The sequence below is a fragment of the Mustela erminea genome, chromosome 13, assembly GCF_009829155.1.
Source record: "Mustela erminea isolate mMusErm1 chromosome 13, mMusErm1.Pri, whole genome shotgun sequence".
In the NCBI taxonomy this organism is placed as follows: Eukaryota; Metazoa; Chordata; class Mammalia; order Carnivora; family Mustelidae; genus Mustela; species Mustela erminea.
This window is the reverse complement of record NC_045626.1, coordinates 69,884,694-69,908,103: the sequence shown is the minus strand read 5'-3', so window position 1 is coordinate 69,908,103 and position 23,410 is coordinate 69,884,694. Positions and strand designations below refer to the sequence as shown.

The 23,410-nt window shown below is 40.5% G+C and overlaps 1 long non-coding RNA gene across 5 annotated transcripts in view; it reads right to left on the bottom strand.

Moving 5' to 3' along the window:
* LOC116571418 overlaps positions 1-23,410 on the bottom strand; it is a 101,805-nt gene that overhangs the window by 43,833 nt on the left and 34,562 nt on the right. The gene's annotated exons all lie outside the window — the stretch shown is intronic.

The following is a 23,410-nucleotide window of genomic DNA, read 5'->3' as shown; positions in this document are numbered from 1 at the left end:
ATCCCTTCATTGTATTTAACCTTATTTTTTTGTATACATTCAGGTTTTTTTTTTCTTTAAAATTCTGGGATACAATTTCTTTGCATAGATCAAAATATACCCTTAATCTAGCACATGGCTTTGTTCTAGTCTCCAGCCTGATCACATTCTCTCCTCTTTTTTCTTTTTCCAACCAACTTCTTGTCAGTTCCTTTTTTAGAATCTTTTTAAATTTTCATCTTTACAGTTATATTCCATCCTTCATCGTGTTTACCCTTATTTTGTGTGTGTGTGTGTGTGTGTGTGTGTATAAAAGTTTTTCTTTCTTTGAAATTTTGGGAAGTAGTTTCATCTAAGATACCAGCACCCAAAATCAAGTGGGTGGCTCTGTTCTCTTCACCATTCTAATATATATATTTCTAAAATTTCCCCCTTTTTCTTCTTTCCCCAGTTTTGCATCTCTTTTGATTTGATTAGCATATATTTTCCTGGGGTCTTTGCCACCCTTTTAGTATTTGTTCTTTTTCTCTCATTCATCAATTTTTATCTGGACAAAATGACAAGGCAGAAAAACTCACCACAAAAAAAAAGGAAGAGGCAGTACCAATGGCTAGGGACTTAATCAATACAGACATTAGTAATGAATTAGAGTTCAGCATGATGATTATCAAGATGCCAGATGGGGTTGAAAAAAGCATGGAGGGTATTGGAGAATCTTTTCTCCCTTTCTGGAGAAATAAAAAAACTAAAATCTAACCAAGTTGAAATAAAAAAAGCTATTAATGAGATACAATAAAAAAAGAGGCTCTTACTGCCATGATAAATGATGCAGAAGAGCGAATCAGTGATACAGAAGACCAAGTAACAGAGAATACAGAAGCTGAGCAAAAGAGAGATAAACAACTACTGGGCCATGAGGGGAGAATTTGAGAAATAAGTGATACCATAAGACGAAACAGTATTAGAATAATTGGGATCCCAGAAGAAGAAAGAGAGAGAGGGACAGAAGGTATATTGGAGCAAATTATAGTAGAGAATTTCCCTAATATGGCAAAGGGAACAAGCATCAAAATCCAGGAGGCACAGAGAACCTCCCTCAAAATCGATAAAAGTAGGTCCACACCCCATCATCTAATGGTAAAACCTACAACTCTAAGTAACAAAGAGAAATTCCTGAAACCAGCTTTATACACGAGGTCTGTAACATACAATGGTAGAAATATTAGATTGGCAGCAGACCTATCCACAGAGACTTGGTAGGCCAGAAAGGACTGGATTGATATATTCAGAGCACTAAAGGAGAAAAATCTGCAGCCAAGAATACTATATCCAGCTAGGCTTCATTGAAAATAGAAGGAGAGATAAAAAAGCTTCCAGGGGCACCTGGGTGGCTCAGCGGGTTGAAGCCTCTGCCTTCGGCTCAGGTCATGATCCCAGAGTTCTGGGATCGAGCCCCACATCAGGCTTTCTGCTCAGCGGGGAGCCTGCTTCCTGCTCTCTCTCTCTCTCTCTGCCTGCCTCTCCGCCTGCTTGTGATTTCTGTCAAATAAATAAATAAAATCTTAAAAAAAAAAAAAAGCTTCCAGAACAGGGTTGCATGGGTGGTTCAGTGGGTTAAAGCCTCTGCCTTTGGCTCAGGTCATGATCCCAGAGTCCTGGGATCGAGCCCCGCATCAGGCTCTCTGCTCAGCAGAGAGCCTGCTTCCCTTCCTCTCTCTCTGCCTGCCTCTCTGCCTACTTGTGATCTCTGTCTGTCAAATAAATAAATAAAATCTTAAAAAAAAAAAGTTTCCAGGACAAACAAAAATTAAAATTATTTGCAAACACCAAACCAACCCTATAGGAAATATTGAAAGGGGTCCTCTAAGCAAAGAGAGAGCCTAAAAGTAACAGACCAGAAAGGAACAGAGACAATATACAGTAAGAGTCACCTTACAGGCAATACATTGGCACTAAATTCATATCTTTCAATCGTTACCCTGAATGTAAATGGGCTAAATGCACCAATCAAAAGACACAGGATATCAGAATGGATAAAAAAAAATGAAACCCATCAATAGGCTGTCTACAAGAAACTCATTTTAGACCCAAAGACACCTCCAGATTTAAAGTAAAGGGGTGGAAAACCATTTACCATGCTAATGGCCATCAAAAGAAAGCTGGGGTGGCAATCCTTATAACAGATAAATTAGATTTTGAGCCAAAGACTATAATAAGAGATGAGGAAAAACACTCTATCATACTTGAGGGGTCTGTCCAACAAGAAGATCTAACAATTTTTTTTTTTTGAAGATCTAATAGTTTTAAACTACCTAACCTAACCAAATCCACTAGCATGGAAGCAGCCAATTATATAAACCAATTAATAACAAAATCAAAGAAACACATTGACAATAATACAATAATAGTAGGGGATGTTAACACCCCCCTCACTGAAATGGACAGATCATCTAATCAAAAGCTCAACAAGGAAATAAAGGCCTTAAATGACACACTGGACCAGATGGACATCAGAGATATATTCAGAACATTCCATTCCAAAGCAATAGAATACACATTCTTCTCTAGTGCACATGGAACATTCTCCAGAATAGATCACATCCTGGGTCACAAATCGGGTCTCAAATGGTACAAAAGACTGGGATCACTGCCTGCATATTTTCATATCACAGTGCTCTGAAACTAGAACTCAATCACAAGAGGAACGTTGAAAAGAACTCATACATGGAGGCTAAAGAGCACCCTACTAGAGAATGAATGGGTCAACCAGGAAATTAAAGAAGAATTTAAAAAATTCTTGGAAACAAATGAAAATGAAAACACAACTGTTCAAAATCTTTGGGACACAGTAAAGGTGGTCCTGAGAGGAAAGTATATAGCAACACAAGCCTTTCTCAAGAAACAAGAAAGGTCTCAAGTACGCAACCTAACCCTATACCTAAAGGAGCTGGGGCAAGAACAGCAAAGAAAGCCTAAACCCAGCAGGAGAAGAGAAATAATAAAGATCAGAGAAGAATAGGAGAACAAATCCACAAACTAGGAGCTGTTCTTTGAAAGAATTAACAAGATTGATAAACCCCTGGCCAGACTTATCAAAAAGAAAAAAGAAAGTACCCAAGTTAAAATCATGAATGAAAGAGGAGAGATCACAACCAACACCAAAGAAATACAATTATAATATTATGAGTAACTATATGACAGCAAATTTGACAATCCTGAAGAAAAGGATGCATTCCTAGATACATATAAACTACCAAAACTGAACCAGGAAGAAACAATAAACCTGAACAGACCCATAACCAGTAAGGAGATTGAAGCAGTCGTCAGAAGTCTCCCGACAAACAAGAGCCAAGGCCAGACGGCTTCCCAGGGGAATTCTACCAAACATTTAAACATTTAAAGAAGAGTCTATATCTATTCTCCTGAAACCGTTCTAAAAGATAGAAATGGAAGGAAAACTTCCAAACTCATTTTATGAGGCCAGCATTACCCTGATCCCAAAACCAAAGACCCCATCAAAAAGGAGATTTACAGACCAATATCCTTGATTTACAGACCAATATCCTTTATACAGATGCAAAAATTCTCACCAAAATACTAGCCAATAGGATCCAATAGTAATTAAAAGGATTATGCACCATGACTAAGTGGGATTTATTCTTGGGCTGCAAGGTTGGTTCAACAACTGCAAATCAATGTGATACGATACATTAAGAAAAGAAAGAGTAAGAACCATATGATACTCTCAATAGATGCTGGAAAAGCATTTGACAAAGTACAGCATCCTTTCTTGATCAAAACTCTTCAAAATGTAGGGATAGAGGGTACATACCTCAATATCATCAAAGCTATCTATGAAAACCCCACAGCAAATATCATTCTCAATGGGGAATAACTGAAAGCTTTTCCCTGAAGGTCAGGAACACGGCACGGCTGTCCACTATCAACCCTGCTAGTACTATAAGTCCTAGCTTCAGCAATCAGACAATGAAAAGAAATTAAAGGCATCCAAATCGACAAAGAGGAAGTCAAACTCTCACTCTTCACAGATGCTATGATACTTTCTATGGAAAACCCAAATGACTCCACTCCAAATCTGCTAGAACTCATACAGGAATTCATTAAAGTGTCAGGATATACAATCAATGCACAAAAATCAGTTTTATTTCTATACACCAACAGTAAGACAGAAAAAAGAGAAATTAAAGATCCCATTTACAACTGCACCCAAAACCAAAAGATACCTAGGAATAAACCTAACCAAAGAGGCAAAGAATCTGTAGTCAGAAATCTATAAAATACTCATGAAAGAAATTGAGGAAGCCACAAAGAAATGGAAAAATGTTCCATGCTCATGGATTGGAAGAACAAATATTGTGAAAATGTCTATGCTAACTAAAGCAATCTGCACATTTAATGCAATCCCTATCAAAATATCATAAATTTTTTTCAAAGAAATGGGACAAATAATCCTAAAATTTATATGGAACCAGAAAAGACCCTGAATAGTCAGAGGAGTTGAAAAAGCAAGCCAATGTTGGTGGCATCACAATTCCAGACTTCGAGCCCTATTACAAAGTTGTAATCATCAAGACAGTATGGTACTGGCACAAAAGCAGACACATTAATCAATGGAACAGAAAAGAGCCCAGAAATAGACCCTCAACTCTATGGTCAACTAATCTTCGACAAAGTAGAAAAGAATGTCCAATAGAAAAATACAGTCTCTTCGACAAATGGTGTTGGGAAAAATGGACAGCCACATGCAGAAGAATGAAACTGGACCATTTCCTTACACCACACACAAAAATAGATTCCAAATGGATGAAGGACTTCAATGTGAGAAACGAATCCATCAAAATCCTTGAGGAGAACACAGGCAGCAACCTCTTCGACCTCAGCCGCAGCAACTTCTTCCTAGAAACATGGCCAAAGGCAAGAGAAACAACAGCAAAAATAACTATTAGGACTTCATGAAGATCAAAAGCTTTTGTACAGTAAAGGAAACAGTCAACAAAACCAAAAGACAACTGACAGAATGGGAGAAAATATTTGCAAATGACATATCAGATAAAGGACTAGTACCAAAAATCTATAAAGAACTTATCAAACTCAACACCCAAAGAACAAATAATCCAATCAAGAAATAGGCAGAAGACATGAACAGACATTTCTGCAAAGAAGACATCCAGATCGTCAACAAACACATGAAAAAGTGCTCTACATCACTCAGCATCAGGGAAATACAAATCAGAACCACAATGAGATACCACCTCACACCAGTCAGAATGGCTAAAATTTATGAAAGTCAAGAAATGACAGATGTTGGCGAGGATGCGGAGAAAAGGGGAACCTTCCTCCACTGTTGGTGGGAATGCAAGTTGGTGCAACCACTCTGGAAAACAGCATGGAGGTTCCTCAAGAAGTTGAAAATAGAGCTCCCCTATGACCCAGAAATCACACTACTGGGTATTTACCATAAAGATACAAATGGAGTGATCTGAAGGGGCACACGCATCCGAATGTTTATAGCAGCAATGTTCAAAATAGCCAAACTATGGAAAGAACCTAGATGTCCATCAACAGATGAAAGTTTAAAGAAGATGTCACACACACACACACACACACACACACACACACACACACACGATGGAATACGATACAGCTATCAAAAGAAACGAAAACTTGCCATTTGTGATGACATGGATGGAACTAGAGGGTAACATGCTGAGCAAAAGTCAATCAGAGAAAGACAAGTATCATACAATCTCTCTGATATGAGGAATTTAAGAGGGAGGGCAGGGGGTTGTAGGGGTAGGGAAGGGAAAAATGAAACAAGATGGGATTGGGAGGGAGACAAACCCTAAGAGACTCTTAATCTCACAAAACAAACTGAGGGTTGCTGGATGGTGGGGAGGAAAGTATAGGTTGACTGGGTTATGGACACTGGGGAGGGCATGTGCTATGGTGAGTGCTGTGAAATGTTTAAGCCTGATGATTTACAGACCTGTAGCCCTGGGGCAAATAATACATTATATGTTAATAATAATAATTAAAAAAAAGAGTCAGATGTTTAACTGACTGAGCCACCCAGTCACTCTTCCTTACTTTCTTCCTTACACAAGGCTCATCTTGTATATTTCCTGTTTCAGTCCTAGAATCAGCTGTTTCTCCAAGGAGGCCTGGTTCCTTTTATTAGAGAACAGAATTAGAAACCAAGGCCTAGGTACCCCTGGCTGGATCAGTCAGTAGAACATGTGACTCTTGATCTCAGGTTGGGCATAGAGTTTGCTTAATAAAAACACATATTTAAAAAAAGAAACTAAGATCTGGGCATTAGATATGCCCACTGCTACTGGGGTGTCATTGCTGTTTGGCCCTCTCAGCAGAGCGAGTAAATATATATGTGTATACTAATATATATATTTTTAAAATTTTAAATATATATGTGTGTATATATATATATATATGTAACACACACACACACACACACACACACACACATCCAACCATCTCTATGGTCTCTAATATTCCCTTGGTGTAGTATAAAATGTTATAATTCTATATGCAAATTTAGTTCCCTAAGTGATTATAGTTTTTTTTTTTTTTTTCTGAGACAAAGTGTACATTATCAACCAACACTGTGAAAGCCTAGCAGCATCCAAACATAAAATTAACCCTTATGTTGGCCCTAAAGGTCTAGTATGTGGTTTGACTTTATGGAAGTTAAGTCTTCCCTGTTTCACAGGACCCCTATATTTCTTCCTTTGTCTATCCCGAGAGAGAGCCACTTAGCATAAATCACAAAAACATGTGCTGGGAGCTATCAGAAACATTAAAAGAAAGGTTTTTTGGTCCAGCATATGCTCCACTCTGAAGAACTGAGGGCCCAGGATTATTTCTACAGTCCACAGTGGAACCAGAAACCCAGGCTGACATGGGGCAGATATGGGCAGAGAAAGGGAAGGGCAACCTGAAAAGAAATGGGTATCCAGGAATCTTTTGAAGTTCACTCTAGAGAGAGAGACCAAAAAGTAACCAAATGGGGAAGAGCAGAAACAGTTTTACCACTAGCTGGGATCCATAAGCACTGGAGAAGGCGCTTTTCTTTCGGGCAATGAATAGTTCCTTCTAGATGTGACAGGGCAACACGGTAGGGTGACCACTCCATTCTGCAGTATCTTGGATGAGGAACCTCCAACTGTATCTAAAAGTAGGATTTTGACATAAAAGAATAATTTCTTAAGTTTTCAGAGTTTTTATCTGGGTTTCTTTCAGGGACTTTTAGTGCTTAAATCTGTCATCTAGAAAAGACAAACCCAACCCAATAAATGCCAGTATAAAGATTTCAGTAAGGGGGAATGAAGACCAATTGCACTGGTTTAGGAATAAAACAAAGTAAGTAAAAGTAGGTAAAAACACTCTGGAAGTTTGTATCTTTTGACCGACATCTCCCTATTTCCCCCATTCCCCAGCCCCTGGCAACTACCATTATACTCTGCTGTTTTTATGAGTTTGGCTTTTTAGATTCCACATATAAGTGACATCATATTTCTCTTTCCCTGTCTGACTTATTTCCCTTTGCATAATGTCTTTTTTTTTTAAAGATTTATTTATTTGTCAGAGAGAGAGAGAGAAGGAGTGCACAAGCAGGCAGAGCGTCAGGCAGAGGCGGAGAGAGAAGCAAGTTCCCTGCCAAGCAAGGAGCCCAATGCGGGACTCAATCCCAGGACTCTGGGATCATGACCTTAGCCAAAGGCAGTGGCTTAACTGACTGAGCCACCCAGGCGCCCCTGCATAATGCCCTTTAAAAGCCCATCCATGGTGAGGCTCCTGGGTGGCTCAGTTGGTTAAGCATCTAAGTCTTGGTTTCAGCTAGGTCATTATCTCAGGGGGTTTGGGATTAAGCCCTGCACTGGGCTCTGTGCTTGGTACGGAGTCTGCTTGAAGATTCTCTCCCTCTGTTCCTCCCCCAACTTGCTGTTTCTCTAAAATAAGTAAATAAGCATTTTAAAAAAAATTTATTTATTTATTTGACATATAGTACAAGTAGGCAGAGCAGTAGGCAGAGGGAGAAGCAGACTCCCCGCTGAGCCGGGAGTCCGATGTGGGGCTCGATCCCAGGACCCTGGGATCATGACCCAAGCCGAAGGCAGTCACTTAACAGACTGAGCCATCCAGGCACCCCAAGTAAATAAGCCTTTTTAAAAAAGTCCATTCATGTTGTCATAAATGACTGAATTTCCTTTTCTTATGAACAATATTCCATGTGTGTGTGTACACATACACATAACACATGTTCTTTATCTGTTTATCCATCAATGGACACTTGGGTTGTCTCCATTATCTTGGCTATTGTAAGTCATGCTGCAGTGAACATGGAAATGCAGATCCCTCTTCCAGATCCTTATTTCATTTCCTTTGGATATATAACTTTGAAGTGGGATCACTGGATCATACCATACTTCCAATTTTTTGAGGAAACCCCATACTGTTTTCCACAGTGGCAGAATTAATTTAGATTCCCACCAACAGTGCACAAGGGTCCCTTTTCCCACATTCTTGCCTACACTTGACATCTCATCTTTCTGATGAAAGCCATTTTAACAAGTGTACAGTGATATCTTATTTTAGTTTTGATTTGCATTTTTCTGATGACCAGGGATATTGAGCATCTTTTCATTTTCATATTGGCTATTTAGATGTCTTATTTTTTTTTAAAGGTTTTATTTATTTATTTGAGAGAGGGAGAGAGAGAATGAGCAGTGGGGAATGGCAGTGGGGGAAGGAGGAGAGATAGAGAAGCAGCCTCCCTGCTGAGCAGGAAGCCTGACATGGGGCTTGATCCCAGGACTCAGAGATCATGATCTGAGCCAAAGACAGATGCTTAACTGACTAAGACACCCAGGTTACCCTAGATGTCTTCCTTAGAAAAATGTCTATTCAGATCCCTGATAATTTTTTAAGTTGGATTTATTTTTTTGCTATTGAATTGTTTATATATTTTGGATACTAAGCCTTATCAGATATATGGTTTGCGAGTATTTTCTCCCATTTTATAAGATGCCTTTTCATTTTGTTGATTGTTTCTTTCGCTGTGCAGAATTTTTAGTTTGATGTAGTCCCACTTAGTAATTTTTACCCTTGTTGTGTTTTGGGTGTCATATTAAAAAAAATCATTGCCAAGACCAAGTCATGGAACTTTCCCCCTATATTTTCTACTGAAGTTTTATGGTTTCAGACCTTGTTTAGTCTTTAATCCATTTTGATTTAATTTTTATGAGTGGCATAAGAGAGAGGTCCAATTTCATTCTCCAGTTTTCCTAACACCATTTATTAAAGAGGTTATCCTTTCCCCAGTGAGTATTCTTGGCTCCATTGTCAAATATTAGTTGACTATACATGTAAGAGTGACTTCTGGGCTCTCAATTCCGATCCATGGGTCTATGTTTCTATTTTTATGCCACTACTAGTTTTTACTAGTATAGTTTGAAATTAGGAACTGTGACTTTTAGGACTGCTTCTATTTCTGTGGAAACTACCTCTGGAATTTTGATAGGGATTTTTTTGAAGCTATTGATGGCTTTGCATAGTATGAACATTTTAATCACATTAATTCTTCCAATATATTAACATGGGATACTTTCCATTTATTTTTATCTACTTAAATTTTCTTTCATCAAGGCCTTACAGTGTTCAGTGTACAGATGTTTCATCTCTTCGGTTGAATCTATTCCTAAGTGTTTTACTATTTTGATGTTACTGTGAATAGGATTGTTTTCTTTTTCAGACATTTCACTGTTAGTGTATAGAAATGCAACGGATTTCTGCATTTTCTGATTTTGACTTTACTGAATTCATTCATTATTTCTAACCAGTTTTTTAGTGGAATCACTGGCATTTTCTCCCCCCCCCCCTTTTTTTTTTTAAAGGATTTATTTATTTGACAGAGATCACAAGTTGGCAGAGTGGCAGGCAGGAAGAGGGGGAAGCAGACTCCCTGCTGAGCAGAGAGCCTGATGTGGGGCTCGATCCCAGGACTCTGGGATCATGACCTGAGCCGAAGGCAGAGGCTTAACCCACTGAGCCACCCAGGCGCCCCTCACTGGGATTTTCTATATAAGATTTATCACCTGCAAACAAAGACAATTCTACTTCTTCCTTCCAAATTTGCATTTATTTTCAATTTATCTTGCCTGATTACTCTGGCTAGGACTTCTAGTATTTCTTTGGATAGGAATGGGAAATGTGGGCACCAGTATCTTATTCCTGTGGGGTGGGGGAGGAAAGCTTTCAACCTTTGACTGAGTATGATGTTAGCTGAAGACTTGTGACACATGGCCTTTACTATATTAAGGTATGTTCCTTCTATACCCAGTTTGTTGAGAGTTTTTATAATAAAAAATGTTGGATTTTGTCACATGCTTTTTCTGTATCTATGCAGATGATCCTAAGAGTATTCTCCAGGAGATCTCAGACTGTAGCCAGGTGGGGCAAGAGCCAATTCACAGGCCGCTGCAGGGTCCACAGCCAGGACTGAGGTTTATATGTCTATTATCTAATGCATGGATGGGCAGGACTCCTCCCAGGCCCCTTGGTGTGTATGGTGCTAGATCCCACAGCTCCCACAAAGGCATTTTTTTCTATGGATGGATGCTGAATTAGTGTTGGGGGAGAATGTACAAAAATGAAGGGCATCTTATTCCACCATGATGCTAGTGTCACTCTCCTATATTTAGTAATCTATTTTACCTCATTTGACACTGATAAATGATATGATCTATGTGACTCATCATTGCCTAGGGACTCTATTGGTTTCTCCCGGCTCTACATCCTTCCCAGGTCTGTTCAGGCACACCACTGCCCTGTACCCTGGTCTTACTCCTTCTTACAACTTCTTATATTTGGCTTATGGCATACCAGATTGATCTGGGGTTCTTAGGAGTGGGGCAAGCTACCTCTCTAAAGTGGCTGCTCTTTTCAGACTAAGAGCTCTATAAAAGCAGATATTACATGTAATGTTACTCTACAGATTAAATTCCTAGGGGCGCCTGGCTGGCTCAGTCAGTAAAACATGCAACTCTTGATCTCAGAGTTTTGAGTTCAAGCCCCCATATTGGGTATAGAGATCACTTAAAAAAAATAAAAAATTAACATATAAATTTTTATATCTGCACATGCCCATGAAAGCCCCCCCTATTTAAAGATTTACTTATTTCAGAGACAGAGCAAGTGTGAGTTGGGGGGAGGGCAGAAGGAGAGAATCTTCAAGCAGACTCTCTGAGGAGCATGGAGCCCAATGCAGGGCTTGATCGCACGACCCATGAAATCATGCCCTGAGCTGAAACCAAGAGCTGGACATTTCAATGGCTGAGCCACCCAGGTGCCCGAAGGCCCTTCCTTTAGCATGACTTGTATACTAATGTTTATATACATACATATATACATATGTATATATATACTGTCTTTCTGTTTTGTATCTGGAGAAACACTATTCACTGATCCACTAATTCTTGAAGTGCCAACTTGTGTTTTAGCTGTGTCAGAATAAAGGATCAAGATATCTTCCAAACAAAAGGAATTAACTCCTTCTGTTGGGTCTAGACCCTAAGGCATTCCCCTGCTCACTAATGAAGTTAAGGATATTTTTCTATGTTTACTGGTCATTGTGAAATTTTTCTTATTTTTGCCCATTTTTATTGGGTTGTCTTAGTTTTACTGGCTTATTAAAAATAATATATTGGAGTTGCTCTTTATTAAATATAATGTAATCCCAGGCTGTCACTTGCTTAAACTTTATTTAATGATATCTTCATCAGTTACTAAGCTATTGTTTTTAGCCTTAAACACATCCTCCTACATTCTGCTCTGCAATGGTGGGACTGAAATTCTGCAAAACTACAGTTCTCCTTAGCCAGCTGGCTTCCTGACAAACCCCACCCATGGCACTAGAGAGAGACAAGAATACAGGAGAAAGAGTTGCGTTTCTCTGTTTTGCTTGCTGCTCCTGTCAGTTTTGCTCTAGGACTGGTTCTTTACCATGAAGGCAGCACTCATTTCCAGTTTCCAGGCTCTTTGTAGCACTTCCAGAATGAGATCTATTACACCTCTTGAAGGTACCAGCCAGGTAGTACTCTGTTAAAGAGAGTACAATATCAAAGATCCTGTCTCTTCCATCCCTGGAAGCTGCTGAATATGGTATCTTACAGTGCAAAAGGCAATTTGCAGATATGAGTAAGTTAAGAACCTTGAGATGGGAGATTATCCTGAATAATCTCAGTGGGTGGGCCCCATGTCATCACAAGGGTCCCTAAAAGTGGCAGGAGGAGGCAGGCAGGCCAGCGTCAGGGTGGTATAATGTATGAAGGACACAGCCAGCCTCTGCTAGCTTTGGAGGAAGAAGGAAGGAGTCATAAACCAATGCGGGCATCCTCTAAAAGCTGTAAAAAGGAAATGGATTCTTCCCAAGAACCTCCAGAAAGGAACATGGCCCAGCTGGTACTTTGATTTTTTTGCTTAGTGAGACTGATGTCAATCTGTGCCACACTACTAACCTATACAATGGTAAGAGCATAAATCTGTTTTAAGCCACTAAATTTGTGGTGATTTGTTACAATAGTAACAGAAAACTAATATATACTCTAACATCAGAGGTTGAGGCTTCAGCTTTTGTTGGGACCCTCTTCCAAACTTCTAGGTACTCATAACTCCAAACTCTTCCCTTGTTTTCCCAGCCTCAGGGGTGACAGCTGTTTCCTATGGATACAATTTCCATGATACCTCAGGGTTCCCCTCTGCTTTTAGAAACTTCCATACCTTTTTAAAGAACCACATTCCAATAAGCTCTTCCTGTTAAATTAATCAGCATGGCTGCTGTTTTCGTGACTGATCCAGGATCTTCTACAAAGCCCTGCTACTTTTATTATAGTCACATCCCTTAGCATTTTCCGCTTTTAGGTTTTATGATTTACATAAAAATTTCTCTATTCCAAGATTTTTTTATTTCAACTTTTTCCAATTATATATATGGGTATAGCTTTATATTTTATGTAGTTTTATATTTTAAATTTAGGGTTTTTGGTAAGATTTTATTTATTTGATAGAGAGTGAGAGCCTAAGAGCAGGGGGAGGGAGAAGGAAGCTCCCTGCTGAGCAGGGCATCTGATGCAGGGCTCAGCCCCAGGATGGTGGAATCATGACCTTGGCCAAAGGCAGTCGCTTAACCAAATGAGCCACCTAGGCACCCCTAAATTTAGTTTTTAATCCATCTAGAATATATCTTTGTACTTAAGTAGAAAGTCAGCATTTAATGTGATCATTTTCCCCAAATGACTAGCTCATTTTCCAACATCATCTAGTCCACACTTTGCCCACTGATGTGAAAGTTATCCTAGTCATACACTGAATTACCATAGATATAGTCTGTTTTTTACTTTTTTCTGTTCCACTGATTTGTTTATTCTTGACCTATAATATGCTGTTTTAATTTCTATAGCTTTATACAATGTATTAATGTCTAAATGGGTAGGTCTTCTAACACCTCCATTATCCTTTCTCAGAATTTCCTTCTTATGTGTTTATTCTTCCACATGAACTTTGTTTTTTTATTTTGTTTTTTAAGTAGGTTCCCCACCCAGCATAAAGACCAATATAGGACTTGAACTCATGACCCCGAGACCAACAGTCAGATGCTTAACCAACAGAGCCACCCAGGAACCCCTCCGTCAGATGAACTTCAGAACTTACTTGTCTTCAGTGTGTAATTTAAGGAAGAAGAAAAGGCTTGCAATATAAAATTTGACTATCCAGGAGTGCCTGGCTAGCTCAGTTAGTATAGCATGGGCCTCTTGACCTTAGGGGTTGTGAGTTCAAACCCTAGCTGCCTACAGATATTACTTTAAAAAAAAAAAAAAAAAAAGTCTGTTTGGAGCACCTAACTGCCTCAGTTGGGAAAGCATGAGATTATGGACCACAGGGTTGTAAATTCAAGTATCACGTTGTATGCAGAGATTACTTAGAAGTACAATCTTAAAAAAAAAAAATAGGGGTGCCTGGGTGGTTCGGTTGGTTAAGCATCTGCCTTCGGCTCAGGTCATGATCTCAGAGTCCTGGGGTCCAGCACCACATGAGGTTCCCTACTCAGTGGGACGCCTGCTTTTCCCTCTCCCTCTGCAGCTCCCCTTCCCTGTACACACTATCTCTGTCAGATCAATCAATCAATCTTAAAAAAAGTAAAAACAAATGAAGTTTTACTACACAGGAATATTTTTCAGGAAGCATTAAAAACTTGATTATTCTTGGGCACCTGGGTGGCTCAGTGGGTTAAGCCGCTGCCTTCGGCTCAGGTCATGATCTCAGGGTCCTGGGATCGAGTCCCGCATCGAGCTCTCTGCTCAGCTGGAAGCCTGCTTCCTTCTCTCTCTGCCTGCCTCTCTGCCTACTTGTGATCTCTCTCTGTCAAATAAACAAATAAATAAAATCTTAAAAAAAAAAAAACCTTGATTATTCTTTTATTTTAAAATATATTCCTAGAGCTCCTGGGTGGCTCAATTGGTTAAGCGGTTAAGGGTCTGCCTTCAGCTCAGGTCCTGGGACAGAGCCCCACATCATCCATCCCCTGCATCATGGGGCTTCCTGCCGGCTTCTCCCTCTACCTCTCCCCCTGCTCATGCTGTCTCTCTCTCTTGCTGGCTCTCTCTCAAATAAATAAAAAATAAAATCTTAAAAAAAAAAGTATTCCTAAATATTTTAGTTTTTAGTGCTAGAGTGAATGGTATTTTCCTTCTGTTATATTTGTAACTGGTTGCTGCTAATACATAGGAAATCTATATTTACCTTATTTCTAACTCTTTGCTAAATCTTACTAGTTCTAAAGGTTTTTCTACTGTTTACTTAGACTCCCATTTAGATCACTGTCACTTGCAAATATTATGGCCTTTTCCAATATGTAGACCTCATATCTTTTTCTCACCCCTAGATCCTAGAATCTAAAACAATGTTAGGGGTGGCTGGGTGTCTCATTCAGTTAAACAGCTGATTTATTTATTTATTTATTTATTTATTTATTTATTTGACAGAGAGATATCACAAGCAGATGGAGAGGCAGGCAGAGAGAGAGAGAGAGAGAGAGAAGCAGGCTCCCTGCTGAGCAGAGAGCCCGATGCGGGACTCGATCCCAGGACCCTGAGATCATGACCTGAGCTGAAGGCAGTGGCCCAACCCACTGAGCCACCCAGGCGCCCCTAAACAGCTGACTTTTTAAAAAGATTTTGTTTATTTGCGAGAGGAAAGACATAGAAAGCACACTCACATGGGTGGAGGGGGAGGGGCAGAAAAAGACACAGTCTCCCTGATGAGCAGGAAGCCCCAGGTGGGGGCTCAATTCCAGGACCCTGAGATCATAACCTGAGCCAAAGGCAGACCCTTAACTGACGGGAGTGGCCAGGTGCCCCTAACTTTTTTTTAAAGATATATTTATTTATTAGAGAGAAGGGCAAGGCAGAGGTAGAGGGAAGGAGAAACCCAAGCAAGACTCTGTATTGAGCACAGAGATGGACTGGGCTTGATCTCATGACCCTGAGATCATGACCTGAGCTGAAACCAAGATGCTTAACTGACTGCCACACACAAGTGCTCTGTGCCCCGCCCCCCTTTTTAAAGATTTTTATTTATTTATTTGACAGAGAGAGAGAGAGACTGACAGCAAGAGAGGGAACACAAGCAGGGGGAGCAGGAGAGGGAGAAGCAGGCTTCCCACTGAGCAAGGAGTCTGGTATGGGGCTCGATTCCAGGGCCCTAGGATCATGACCTGAGCTGAAGGCAAATGCTTAACAACCAAGCCACCCAGGTGCCCTGGTCTGTGGCCCATTCTTGATTTAGGCATAGGTCATGGTCTTGAGGTCCTGGGATCGAGCCCCACATCAGCTTCATGCTCAACAGGGAGTCTACTTCAGGATTCTTTTTATCCCTCTGCCCCAGCCCCCTACTCATTCATTCTCTCTAAAATATATATTTTTTAAAGTCCTTCTATTGTTTTTTTGGAAAATTTGCTAATGACCTGTGAAAAATATTTTTTAACAACTTAATGAAGCTTTCTATTCTCCAGGGGCACTGAGTTCTAGTCCTGGTTGTACCATTAATCACTGGCTTTGAGGATGACATGGTCCCTACTGGGCCTCATTTCCTCATCCACAATGTATACTGGGTACCATTATCTCACAAAACAAAGTGAATATTAGTATTTGTCATCACTGAAGGGCTTTAGATAGAAGAATGCAATGATTAGATCTGTGCTTCAGGAAAGTCATTCAGGCTGCAGTATGAAAAATGGTTGGGTCTTTCTTCTCATTCATATTTGTCAAAATTTCACCAACCTTTTAAGGTTTAGTTCAAATTTTCCATTTTCCATGAGTCCCCTCTCCATCACACCAAGCCTCTGAGTCAGAATGCTCCCATTTCTCTCCATAAAACCCAGAACTACTTAGTGTAGGCATCAAAGAACAGGTCGCTCCTAAATATGCCACTTTGGCATGAACATTATTTTGATTTAAAAAGTAATCAAAACCAGCAGATTCAGGAAAAGCTCCCCCCCCCACTTTTTTTTTTTTTGCAGATTTTACTTACTTATTGGAGAGAGAGAATGAGAGAGACAGCATGAGCAGGGCAAGGGCAGAGGGAGAAGCAGATTCACTGCAGAGCAGGGAGCCCAACGTGGGGCTTGATCCTGTAACTCTGGATCGTGACCGGAGCTGAAGTCAGACACTTAACTGACTGAATCACCCAGACACCCCTCAGGAAAAGCTCTTCACCTCCCTGTCAACTGGCTGAAAAGAATTTAGATTGAGGAGTTGCTCCAGGAAGAGGGCTAGGCTATTATCACAGATAACTACAGTATGAATTAGGGGGTGTCTGGGTGACTCAGTCCCTTAAAGTTCTGCCTTTGGCTCAGATCATTGTCGGGTCGGGGGGCTCCAGGAGTGCAGGAGGAACAATAGAAATGGCTGCCAGGCCCCGCCATCTTCCAGCCTCCCCCCCACCCCCACCTTTCCTTAACCCTTGACTCTACCGCCAAAAGGATGTATGCCCAGGTCATGTCTCCATAGGTAACCCGATACCTATGCAGGAAACAGAAGTATCAGGACCCCCCACCCCATATCCTCCGATCACCAAATACCCTACCATATATGGATGTGAGCCCATGCCCTGCCTTGGCCTGATAAAAGACCCCCACTGCCTCCCTCCCAGCCCGACTTCCTCCACTCCCCTTGCCAGAGTTGCGGAACCTCGCCAGAGGGTGCCCAACTCCTCCCAGTGCGACTTTCCTGGCTCCCCTTCTCCTGAGCCCTGAAACTTCACCGGAGAGTGCTTTTAATAAATCTTGCCTTGCGCCCACCTTGCCTGGTGTTGTGTTTACCTCGCCTGCAAAACTTTACAGTCATGATTCCAGGGTTCTGGGGTCCAGCCCCATGTAGGGCCCTTGCTTAGCAGGAAGCCTGCTTCTCCCTCTCCCTCTGCTGTTCCCCCTGCTTATGCTCTCTGCCAAACAAATAAAATCTTAAAAAAAAAAAAAAAGAAAAAAGAAAGAAAGAAATGAGCTAGGTATGGCAAAAAGAGAGGAACCCCGGAAGGCCTATTTGATCAAAGTCCTTTACATCTCATTGCTTCCCAGTGGCCCAGCAAACATTTGTTTATAAAACGTTTACTCTTTTTCATCTTCCTGTGAAATTACATTCCTTTCCTTTGAAGTCCCAGATCCCTATCCCTTTATCCTTAGTTCAGAATGACATATATACCTCATTTTGCCTGACTGTCTTAGAATTTGATATCTGTGTGGATTCCTAGTATATATGGAATTAAATCTGATTTTCTCCCGTTAATCTGTCTCATACCAATTTGATTTTTAGTCCAGCTAAAGAGCAGAAGAAATTCTTCCTCTTGAACAACTGCAAACCCCTTCAAGTCTGGAATCATGTTTTCATCCTCATGTTCCACAGGAATAAGTCTATAGGAAAACTTAACAAATAAACGCCTGTGCAATTATCCATGCACTACAAAACCATTTTAGTGGGACAAAAGAAAGACTAAGCAAGCCACTCCATTGTTGTTTGGGATTCAAGCCTTCTTTTGATATGGAGTTTATCCTCAATCCTCAAGATGAGTCTGATTAAGCGCTGCAGGAAATATTTTCTCTTAGGTCTGAAAGGCTCCAACCTGCCTGGAGTGCTGATGTTGAATGCGTTCATGTGGGAAACAGGTCCTGAGGCCAGTCTGGTTTATCGTCCCAGGGCTTTAATAATAACCTGCGACTCACGCCTGAGAGCTTCCTTTTCACCTTGCACAATACACTGAAAGATGTGCCTTCAATAGACTGTTGATAAATGGGAATGAGTAATAGTGACCCGTTTTTCTCTTTTCTTTTGGAAGTTTTACCCATTAAAATTCAGGTTTTTTTTTTTTTTTCTTTAAGATTTTATTTATTTCAGAAAGACAGAGTGAGTGCACAAGTTGGGGTAGGGGCAGAGAGAGAGGAAGAAGCAGACTCCCCTGATAAAAGGCTTGATTCCTAGGACCTCAGAATTATGACCTGAGCCAAAGGCAGACACTTAACTGAGCTACCCAGGCACCCCCTATGTAATTCAGTATTATGGAAATAAAATGCTTGTATTGAACACACTTTACTGCTTGAAGATCAGTTCTCCTGTTTTGTAATTTAAAATGACTTATAGGAAATAAAGTTGTATATACAAAATACCTATTATCATCTAAAGAATGACTAGAAATTTTCTATGACTTCAATAGAACAGTGGGCCTAAGTAATCCAGAGAGTTCCCAAATAATTAAAAGAGGGAATTTTGCTAGGTTAAAAAATTATTCTGAAAACAGGATGCTGCCTCTGGGAGTATGGTGAGTGTGGTGAACGGTCTCTCTAGTATAGTACTCAGATTGACTGAGGAGGGCCATGAAATAATTCTCTGGTTGGGATAACAATGATAGTTTATAATTCAGTGTAGGATACCTATGTGAATATGTTTGTCAAAATTCACCAGAGTATAATCACGATTTGTTCACTTCACTGGACATGATTTTTTTTTTTTTAATTAACAGTATCTTTGTCTTCTATAGGCAGAACTTGTTCTCCTGACTTGACAATTTTTTTTTAAAGACTTAATTTTTTTTTTTTTTAGAGTAGTTTAGGTTCACAGCAAAACTGAGAGGAAGGTAGAGATTTCCCACGCATCCTCTGCCCCTCACATACACAGCCTCCCCTATTATCAGTATCACTCACCAGAGTGTACATTTGTTATAAATGATGAACTTACACGGACACATCTTAAATAACCAAAATCTATGGTTTACATTAGGATTCACTGTTGGTGTACATTCTATGGGTCTGGATACATGTATAATGACATGTATTCAGTATTATAGTATCATACGGAGTATTTTCACTGCTCTAAAAATCCTCGGTGCTCCATCTAGTCACCATTTCGCTCCCACCCCATCCCCTACTCGCCCCTCTGGAAATGTTTTATTGTCCTCATAATTTTGCCTTTTTCAGAATGCCATATGATTGAAATCATACAAGATGAAGCTTTTTTTTTAAGATCTGCTTCTTCCATTTAATGATATGCATTTAAGTTTCCTCCATGTCTTTTCACAGCTTGATAACTCATTTCCTTTCAGTGCTGAATGATATTCCATTGTTTGGCTATAATACACTTCATTTAACCATCACCTACTGGTTGCTTCCAGCAACCAATCTGGTTGCTTCCAAGATTTGGCAATTATGAATAAAGCTGCTATAAACATCTGTGTGCAGGTTTTGTGTGGATGTAAGTTTTCAAGTCTTTGGGTAAACTGTATGTGAATTTCACCTTTAAAAAACCCCTGTAAGGGGCGCCTGGGTGGCTCAGTGGGTTAAGTCTCTGCCTTTGGCTCAGGTCATGGTCTCAGGGTTCTGGGATCGAGCCCCACATTGGGCTCTCTGCTCAGCAGGGAGCCTGCTTCCCTTCCCCTCTCTCTGCCTGCCTCTCTGCCTACTTGTGATGTGTGCCTGTCAAATAAATAAATAAAATCTTTAAAAACAAAACAAACAAAAAAACTAAAACCCTATAAACAAATATTAAGCTCTAGTTAAATATATGCAAGAAATGTTTAAAGGTGACGTGTATTTATGTCTGGAACTTACTTCCAAATGCATAAAAAGATGATTTATGAAATGGATAGAGAGATTGATAATTAGATGTATGTATGTAATAAAGCAACTATAGTAACATGTAAATTGTAAAATCTAGGCAGTGAGTATACTGGTATTTGCTAGAAAATTCTTTCAACTTTCTTGTATGTTTGAAATTTTTCATAATAAAATATTAGAAATATTTCGAAGTATATGTCCTACTCCCTCACATCAGATGCATTTTAGAAAGTCAGTATCTTGGGAGACCTGGGTGGCTCAGTTGGTTAAGCAGCTGCCTTCGGCTCGGGTCATGATCCCAGCGTCCTGGGATCGAGTCCCGCATTGGGCTTCTTGCTCAGCCGGGAGCCTGCTTCTCCCTCTGCCTCTGCTGCCCCTCTGCCTGTCTGTGCTCTCACTCGTGCTCCCTCTCTCTCTGACAAATAAATAAACAAATAAATAAATAAATAAATAAATCTTAAAAAAAAAAAAAAAAAGAAAGTCAGTATCTTGCTAACAGTCATCTATCTGGCTGTATCCAGCAGCTCTAAACTATAACTAAAAACACACTAAGAATGCAAGAGAGTGCCAAGTCAAGGTCCTTAACGCAGCACCGACTCTGGAAAGGACAGTAATGTTGATGAGGGAGCAGGAGGCTGGCTGAGGACAAAGCAAAAGCTGGCACCTTGCACACCCTTTCCACCTGCTCCCCTCGGTAATACGTGTGACATTCCTCAGGCACCCCTGGCTGCCCTAAAAGAAAAACAAATAGTTAACTTGCAGAGATCACAATCCTGCAAGACAGGAGTCTCCCTCCGTCTACAAATGTCCTAGAGATTTACAACAAAGAAGCTATCTTATCAATAGCCCAATTTCCAGAGACAAATAACTTAGTTCCTCAAGCCCTAATGTCGCCCTCCCCTCCATAAAACTGAAGGAGGCTGAGGCAGAAGGAAATGTAAATAAAGTTAAATTTCTTCTAAACCTAAATCTCACTGACAAGGATGTTTGACAGGAGGAATGTGACATTCCACCAGGAAACTCCCAACTGTCTTCATGTTAGTGCCTCATTAGAGGGAAAAACGGCCTTGGCTTGACAATAATAACCAGGCCTCCAATATCCTGACAGTCTTCTTTACCGTGACAGCCTCTCTTTGTGGAGGCCAAGAAAATTACGGCCATCCCACCTCAAGTTTAGCTGATGTGGGAAACAGAGGCAGAGGAAAATCATTAAAAATCCTTACCTACTGACAATCCCTTGAAACAGACGGAGTGGCTCTCCCCTGGGGACTCAACTGCCCTCACCTTGAGGTTTTGCTAAGGACAATCCTAGCCTGACCAACCCCCTACTCCGACAGGTCTGACCAGAATCCTTAAGTCTACTTTAACGATTCCTTTCGGAAACCTTATCTCTAAACCTCCAAGATAGTGTCCACAATCATTCCCAAGCATATGGCCCACTGATATACATCCGAAGGGTCTCACGAGAAGATTTTTATTATTGGTAATAAATAACCTTTCTCCCAACAATAGCTACCCAATTCCTGTGTATATAATCAGCCACTCCTCAGGACAGCGGGGCAGCATCTCTGTCTGCCCACAGGTCCTGTCCCCGTGCTTTAATAAACCACCTTTTTACACCAGAGATGTCTTAAGAATTCTTTTTTAGTGGTCGGCTCTGGACCTCACCCCACCAAACCTAATCTAGGTTCTAGAACTTCATCAATGTGAACTGGTATGAGACAGCTGAGGTTACTCAGTCACGGCCCAAAGGTGTTTCCCATGTGGTCCCAGGGGTGACTCTTAGTTGAAAGATGAAACAAAGTCTCATTCTAGAAGCAAATTATGATGATAATTATACTAAGAGGGAGGATTGACAATGGTTACCTTGAAATGGAGCTTAGTTCCTGCTCTGCTCATGTGTTCTTATGCTTTCATCTACCTGCTGGTGGAATATGGCCTCCACTACAGAGGGGCACGGTAGAGAGGAAAAAAATATCCTCATCTCCATAGTTATCGAACCCTGAAAATGTAAAGGAGGCAGGGGACAGAACTGTGAAAAATGAGAAAGATAGTAATGAAGCTGTATAATAAATAGTAGCTAACATGGCCCCCATTCTAAACTTGGGTATTTCACTTCTCTTCTGGCAACATGCTAAAGAGGCAGCATAGGTGGGCAAGGTGGGAGCAGGGGCTCCCAATGTGTAGTGAAGGGGCCCTTAGAGTAAGGGCTCCGAGACTCTTTCAGAGGATCATAAGGTCAAAAGTATTATTATAAGCTGCTTTTTGTCTTTTTACTCATTTTCTCCTATATGCATATAGTAGTTTCCAAAAGGCTGCATGACATGATATCTTAAAAAATTAGTTGGGCACCTGGGTGGCTCAGTTGGTTAAGCCTCTGCCTTCGGCTCCGGTAATGACCTCAGGGTCCTAAGATCAAGCCCTGCATCCGGCTCTCTGCTTTGCAGGGAGCCTGCTCCCCCCAACCCTGCCTGCCTATGATCTCTCTGTCAAATAAATAAATAAAATCTTTAAAAAGAACAAACAAACAAATTAGTTGCAGAAGCAGGTTTGAGAATCCATCCAGCTGTCTTCTTTAAGCCAAACATTAAAGAAATTTGCAAAGATGTAAAACAATGTCACCCCTATGATATTTTTTGTCTTAGAAAAGTCATTTTCATAAAAATACTTTTAATATGTAATGAGTTATACTTTTAAAATGAGTTAATATCTATAATTTCTCCATTTCAATTTCTTTTTTTTTTTTTAAGATTTTATTTATTTATTTGACAGAGAGAGAGATCACAAGTAGGCAGAGAGGCAGGCAGAAAGGGGGAAGCAGGCTCCCCGCTGAGTAGAGAGCCGGATGCAGGGCTTGTTCCCAGGACCCCGAGATCATGACCTGAGCCGAAGGCAGAGGCTTAACCCACTATGCCACCCAAGCGCCCCCTCCATTTCAATTTCTAATATGGTAAGATATCATAGATATTATTCACATAAAGATTCTTTGGGGTCCTCAGTAAATTTTATTTAAAATTATTTTGGGGACACTTGGCTGGCTCAGTCAGTAGAGTGTGCAAATCTTGATCTCAGAGTTGTGAATGCAAGCCCCATGTTGAGCCCATATGGGGTTCCACACTCTGCAGGGAGTCTGCTTATTCCTCTCCTTTTGCCCCTCCCCCAGTTTGTGCACATGCACACTCTCTCTGTAATAATTAAATAAAACCTTTAAAAAAATTAAAAATAAGGGGCGCCTGG